The following is a 6,235-nucleotide window of genomic DNA, read 5'->3' on the forward strand; positions in this document are numbered from 1 at the left end:
ATACAAGAAGCTGGTGATCTACAACCCAGAAGAGGGCCCTCACCAGAACCCAATCATGCTAGAACCCTGAGATCAGACTTTCAGCCTTCAAAACTAAGAGAAATAAAGTTTTATTGTTTATAAGCCACCCAGTCTATGGTACTTTCTGATAGCAGCCTACACTAACTAAGACACCCCTCAGATATCTCCTCACTACCTGTAAGGACTTGATCAGATTATCCAGTCCCACCTAGAGCCACACTGTAACACACCACCTTGTTCCATTTCCTCCATGGTGCCTCTCTGTTAACTTGTTAATGGTCTTTCTTGCTTTACTTCTCCACCACACCTAATCTATGAGAGCAGGGACATTTTGTCCCCACCACTGCTTTCTCCAGAACCTGAAAGACTACCTGGCACATAGTAGGTGCTCAACAAACATTTATTCAATAAAAGATGAATAAATGTGTGGGAGGCCAATGCAGAAGGATCGCTTGACTCCAGGAGTTTGAGACCAACCTGGGCAATATAGCAAGACCGTGTCTCTACAAAAAATTTAAAAATTAGCCAGGTATGGTGGTGCACACTTGTCATCCCAGCTACTTGGAAGGCCAAGGTGGGAGGATCACTTTAGCCAGTAGATAATCTGTGGACAGAGTAGAGATAGAGAAGAACACACTAAAATTTGGGATGTTTTTACATTATCTTCAGCCCACTGAGATTTCGTCTCTTACTGAACTTCAAATGCCCCAGTAACTGTTCTTCCTCTTCCACATCCTTTTTTTTTTTTTTTTTTTTTTTTTTTCTTGAGACAGGGTCTTTCTCTGTCACTCAGGCTGGAGTGGAGTGGCATAATCGTAGCTCGCTGCAGCTTGGACCTCCCAGCCTCAAGCAATCCTCCTACCTCAGTCTCCTGGATAGCTGGGACTACACGCACGTGCTACCACGCCCAGCTAATTTTTAAATTTTTTGAAGAGACAGGGTCTCGGGATGTTGCCCAGGGTTGTCGTCCTCCTGTCTTGGCCTCCCAAAGTGTTGGGATTACAGGTGTGAGCCCAGGAGTTCAAGGCTGCAGTGAGCTATGACTGCACCACTGCACTCTAGCTGGGGCTACAGAGCAAGACCTTGTATCTTAACCGAAAAAAGAAAAAATGGAGTAAGAAGGTAAAGGTAAGAAACTAAAAGGAGACTATATAAGAGAAGGAGGAGACAATAAACCTCCTCATTTTTTGCCGGAACATAGTATTCCCCACCAAGAATCCCCAGTAACAAACCTAGTTCCACTGGCAATACTTTTTATTTTGCATTTAAGGACTCAAATTCTTGATCTCTGGCTCTTCTTAACAGCCTCAGGAAACAGGCCAGAAAGGAAAACAAAATCCAACTGCCCTGTTACATACCAGGAAAATGATTTTCATGCGTTCAAACTCAATATTTATACTGGAATACAAAAACGTGATTCTGAGAGAGAAAAAAAAAAGTAATGAGGAGATACCATTAATTGCAATCTAGCCCTGCTTTCTATTTTTTTCACCTTGAACAGGTAAGTTAACCTCTCTGACCCTTAGTGTTCCAGGCAGGGAAGTAGATGGACCAATACTTTCCTCTTCTTAACTCTCAAGTCTATTTTAACTCATAAAATGTGAAAAATATATAACAATGGCTTAAGGTTAGACAGTTTATAGGTTATAGAGCTCGAGAATTTTTTGATAGCTTTGGAGAAAAGAGTAAATTATTATTTTTATGGTCATAATTCAGGGTCAGTTTATCACATTATGGAGCTTTGAAAAGAATTATTCTTTAACCAGAGAAATAACATGTGTATATTACTGACTGTTATGCTAGTAATAAGATCCGTGACTATAGCATCAATGAAAGGAAGAAACTAGAATGAGAGAAATGGAAAATCAATTTGTCTACTTTTCCAACCCAACATTTATATGCTGACACCAAGTGCCGATAGTTAGAGTCAAGTATCAGATGTTTATGTAATGCCTCAAACACCGCGGGCTGCCAGGATTTCCTTCTGCAAATTCCAACTGCCTGACTTCAGTTCCAAATAGGATTTCTTTCTTCTTCTGCACATCCGTGGTATGACGTTGAATATTTTCCACCTGTGTTTGGTAGGGTGAGATAAATGACTTAATAGCTATATACATTAGACATAATTTTTGTGCAATACCATAAGAAACCTTGACTAATGTTGACTTTAAAATATTAGGGCTTATTTGTCTTATCCCACAAGAATTCCAGGAGATGAGACTGAGATGGCAAATCAATGATCCATCGGGAAGCCAGCAGTGGTGAGCTTGAGCTGCTAAATGTTTAACAACCATTCTGAAGGGACAGTACTATTTTGTTATGCTTGTCAATTTCCATAGCATACCTACTTCCATCATGGTTTGATTTCCAGCTATCAACGTGACACATCTAAGTGCAGAGTAGGGAAGAAATGCTCAATTCCATTCCAGTACAAAACATTTCCACCAATATTATATGCATAAATAATCTCATGAGCATTAGATAGTAGTAAAACAGTAAAAAAAAATATTAGTTTGCACTATTATCTTTGCTTTAACATAACTTATTTCATTATAAGTTTATATAAGGCCATTTTTAATCATGGCTGTGCTGAACAACAGACATGCAAAATTCTTGAGAAGCTATTGGTCAAATCTTGCGAACTGGTAAAAGCCAGTTCCAACACAGGCTCTTCACATCATTTTGCTCTGCCATCTTTAATGTGTGGACCTTCATCCACATGCCTATTGCTTCATAGTCACAGGATGTACTGGCCTTCTGAGCCTTGCGTGGGCATGCAAGAAGAAGGAAAAGGATATAAAACAGCTAATGCAGCATGACAATTAAAATACATATTTCCCAAAACCCCACCTAAAGGCTTCAGTTTACAATGCATCGGCCAGAATTGAGTCATGTGTGCCTAGTTTGAAAATGGCGAGGTAGAAGAGGAAACAGAGATGATGGCTGAGTTGGCCAGCCAGATGGGTCTGCCATGATAATAAAAATGTATTTATGGAACTCCAAAGTTCAAGACACCATGCTTTGCACAATGAGGCAGAGAAGAAAATAGAATGGTTCAAAACTCAGTGCTTGCCCTCCGAGATTCTTGGAAGATAAGGCTAGGCAGGGTGGCTCCCACCTGTAATCCTAACACTTTGGGAGGCCAAGTCGGGAGGATCGCTTTAGCCCAGAAGTTCAAGATCAGCCTAGGCAATATAGCAAGACTTCTTCCCTACAAAAAATTTAAAAATTAGACAGGTGCCGTGGCACATGCCTATGGTCTCAACTTTTTGGGAGGCTGAGGTGGGAGTCCAGGAATTTGAAGCTGCAGTGGGCTGTGATCATGCCACCCTACTCCAGTCTGGGCAACAAAGCCAGATCCTGTCTCTTAAACAAACAAACAAACAAACAAAGATTCTTGGAAGATAAGACAGAGAAATATAACCAACAATTCCAATTGAATTTTCCTTTAACAACACGCTAAGAGCCAAGTGTTGGTCCAGAAGCTAAGTATCTCTGTTGTTGGTAGAGGCAGACATCACTCTTGTTTGGGTGGTCCCTTCCAACAGAAGGGGTTATCCTCACAGAAAGAAAAGTCAAGTCAAACAAGTAACTGCCAATGAGTTTATAAATTCTGCTTCATTTGACTCATAAATTAATGTACATGGGTATAGCCTTTAGGCACTCCCCTATTTCAGTTATTTTAGCTAATTGCATGGGAGGTCTAAGTTGGTGTTGAAACATGTGGGCTAAAATTAAATAGCTCTATCGGCACTGACCTACCTGCTTTTTCTGGGTAACAGATAACTGTCATTTTTCTAAGCTTAGTTCAATTCTTCTCAATGCCCTCTGGAAAAACTTTACTGGTATCAAATGCTTTTTTTTTTTTTTAAGTGTTCTATTTTAAAAATTCTTTCTATGCAAGAAAGAGTTCCCATCACGATGGTTAAAAGCACCATGTTACCATTTCCAAAGATAAGCATAATACTGGTTGGTATGTTATGGCCGTGTCTCTGGAACTTTCTATCACCATCAAGGTTGAATTAAATTATGCCCATATTTCTTCAAATTTTCTGAATCTCCTCCTGCACCTGGGCAGAGTGGGGACCCTCACTCTGTGCGAATAACTTCACCAAAATGAACAAGAGGAATGGTTGCTGTAAGTTGCTGAGCTACATAAGCCTTTGGGGCTGTTGAATCAGCCATCAATTTTGCCTGATGTAAAAGGTTATTCTCTGACTTCCTTTCAGTTTTGCCCTTTCAGCTCTGTACAGGCCACCACTGAATTTTTCCCTTAAAAAAAATTTAGCATCGTGGCTTGTCTGGCACAATGATAGGTCTGGAAAGTTCAGAGAAATTCTTGCTACAAGGTCCTTCAGGACCTATGATAGACAGCAGGTTCCTCTCCTCCCTAGTAACCTAATAACCTTTCTTTTTCCCCACCACCCCATCCTTCTCTCCATATGACCCACTTTGCCCCATATAAGAATGATATGTTAATCAGCTATTGTTGCATAATAAACTTCCCCAAAACATACTGCCTCACTGCAGCCAGCATTTCTTTTGCTACTCCCAGGTCTGTGGAGTTCGTGGGACATCCCTGCTCTAGGCTGTGGGTTAGCTTAGCCAGGCTGCAGACTGCAGGTTGAATTCAAATCTTATCTTCGTCCATTTGTGTTGCTAAAAAGTGTCGACGAAAAGAGTCAAAGTTTGTGAAATATTTGGAGATTGATTCTGAGCCAAATATGAGTGACCATGGCCCCCTCAGGAGATCCTGAGAATATGGACTCAAGGTGGTCAGGGTGCAGCTTAGTTTTACACATTTTAGGGAGGCATGAGACATCAATCAAATACATTTAAGAAATACATTGGTTTGGTCCAAAAAGGTGGGACAACTCAAAGGTGGGGAGGGGCAGGGGAAGGGGGAGGGGGAAGGGGGAAGGCAGAAAGGGGAAGGGGGTAGGGGGAAGGGGGTAGGGGGAAGGAAGGGGGGAGGGGGAAGGGGTAGAAGAGGGGGGAGGAGGAGGAGGATAGAGGAGTGGGGAGGGGGATGAGTGGAGGGGAAGGGGGATGAAGAGAGGGAGACTTCCAGGCTATAGGCAAATTTAAACATTTTCTGGATGACAATGGATTCAGTTTGTCTAAAGACCTGGGATCAATAGAAAGGAAATGTTCAGGGTGAGATAAAAGATTGTGGAGACCAAGGTTCTTTTGAAGTCTCACAGTGGCTGCCCTTAGAGACAATAGATGACAAATGTTTCCTATTCAGATCATTAAAAGATGCTAGACTCTCAGTTAATCTCTTCAGGATTGGGAGGGCCTGGAAGAAAAAGATCTAGCTATGTCAGAGATTTTTTACAGATGCAAATTTTCCCCCCCGAAGGACAGCTTTGCAGGACCATTTCAAAATATGCTAAAGAAACATGTTTTCGGGTAAAATATTTTGATTTTCTTCTTTATCATGCAGTGTTATGCCAGAGTCAGATTGGAAAGTAAGTCATGATATATAGTGTTAAATAAAACCCATCTGATGAGAATTTAGGATTTGTAAGGCATGACTCCCCAGACCACTTGGATAGGAATTTGGGCAAGATTTAAAAAAAAAAAAAGAATCAGCTTAGTCCTCAAAAGCAGTATCTAGGACTGTGTAATTCACAAAAAAAAAAAAAAAAAAAAAAAAGGTTTGTTTGGCTCATGATTCTGATGTCTGGAAAAGTCAGGTATTTGGCATCTATATCTGTGATGGCCACAGAACGCTTCCCCTCATGGGGGAAGGTGATAGGGAGCTGGTGTGTGCAGAGATCACCTGGTAAGAGAGAAAGCAAGACAGAGAGGCGGGAGGTGCCAAGCTCTTTATAACAACCAGCTCTCCGTGAACTAACAGAGACAGAACTCACTTACCTCCTCTGACCCCAACACTGCCACCACCAACACTCGGGATCTAATTTCAACAAGAGGCTTGGAGGAGACAAATACACAAATGATAGCAGGTTCCCTCCATGTGTCTCTGCCTCTGTTTGGACTAGCACCTACCCCGGCGTGGTCTTTTCATGGCGGACATCCAGGATACAAAAGGACAAGCAGGAACACGCAAAGCCCCTTGAGGACTCACAGCTGCCACAAGCACTCACCTCCCACTGGCCAAATGCAGTGTCAATGGGGAGGGAAATATACACCCCCTCATGCCAGTGGAAAGTGCTCAAAATCACATGGCAAAGGATGCGGATGACTAATT

This window comes from Macaca mulatta, chromosome 3 (assembly GCF_049350105.2).
Source record: "Macaca mulatta isolate MMU2019108-1 chromosome 3, T2T-MMU8v2.0, whole genome shotgun sequence".
In the NCBI taxonomy this organism is placed as follows: Eukaryota; Metazoa; Chordata; class Mammalia; order Primates; family Cercopithecidae; genus Macaca; species Macaca mulatta.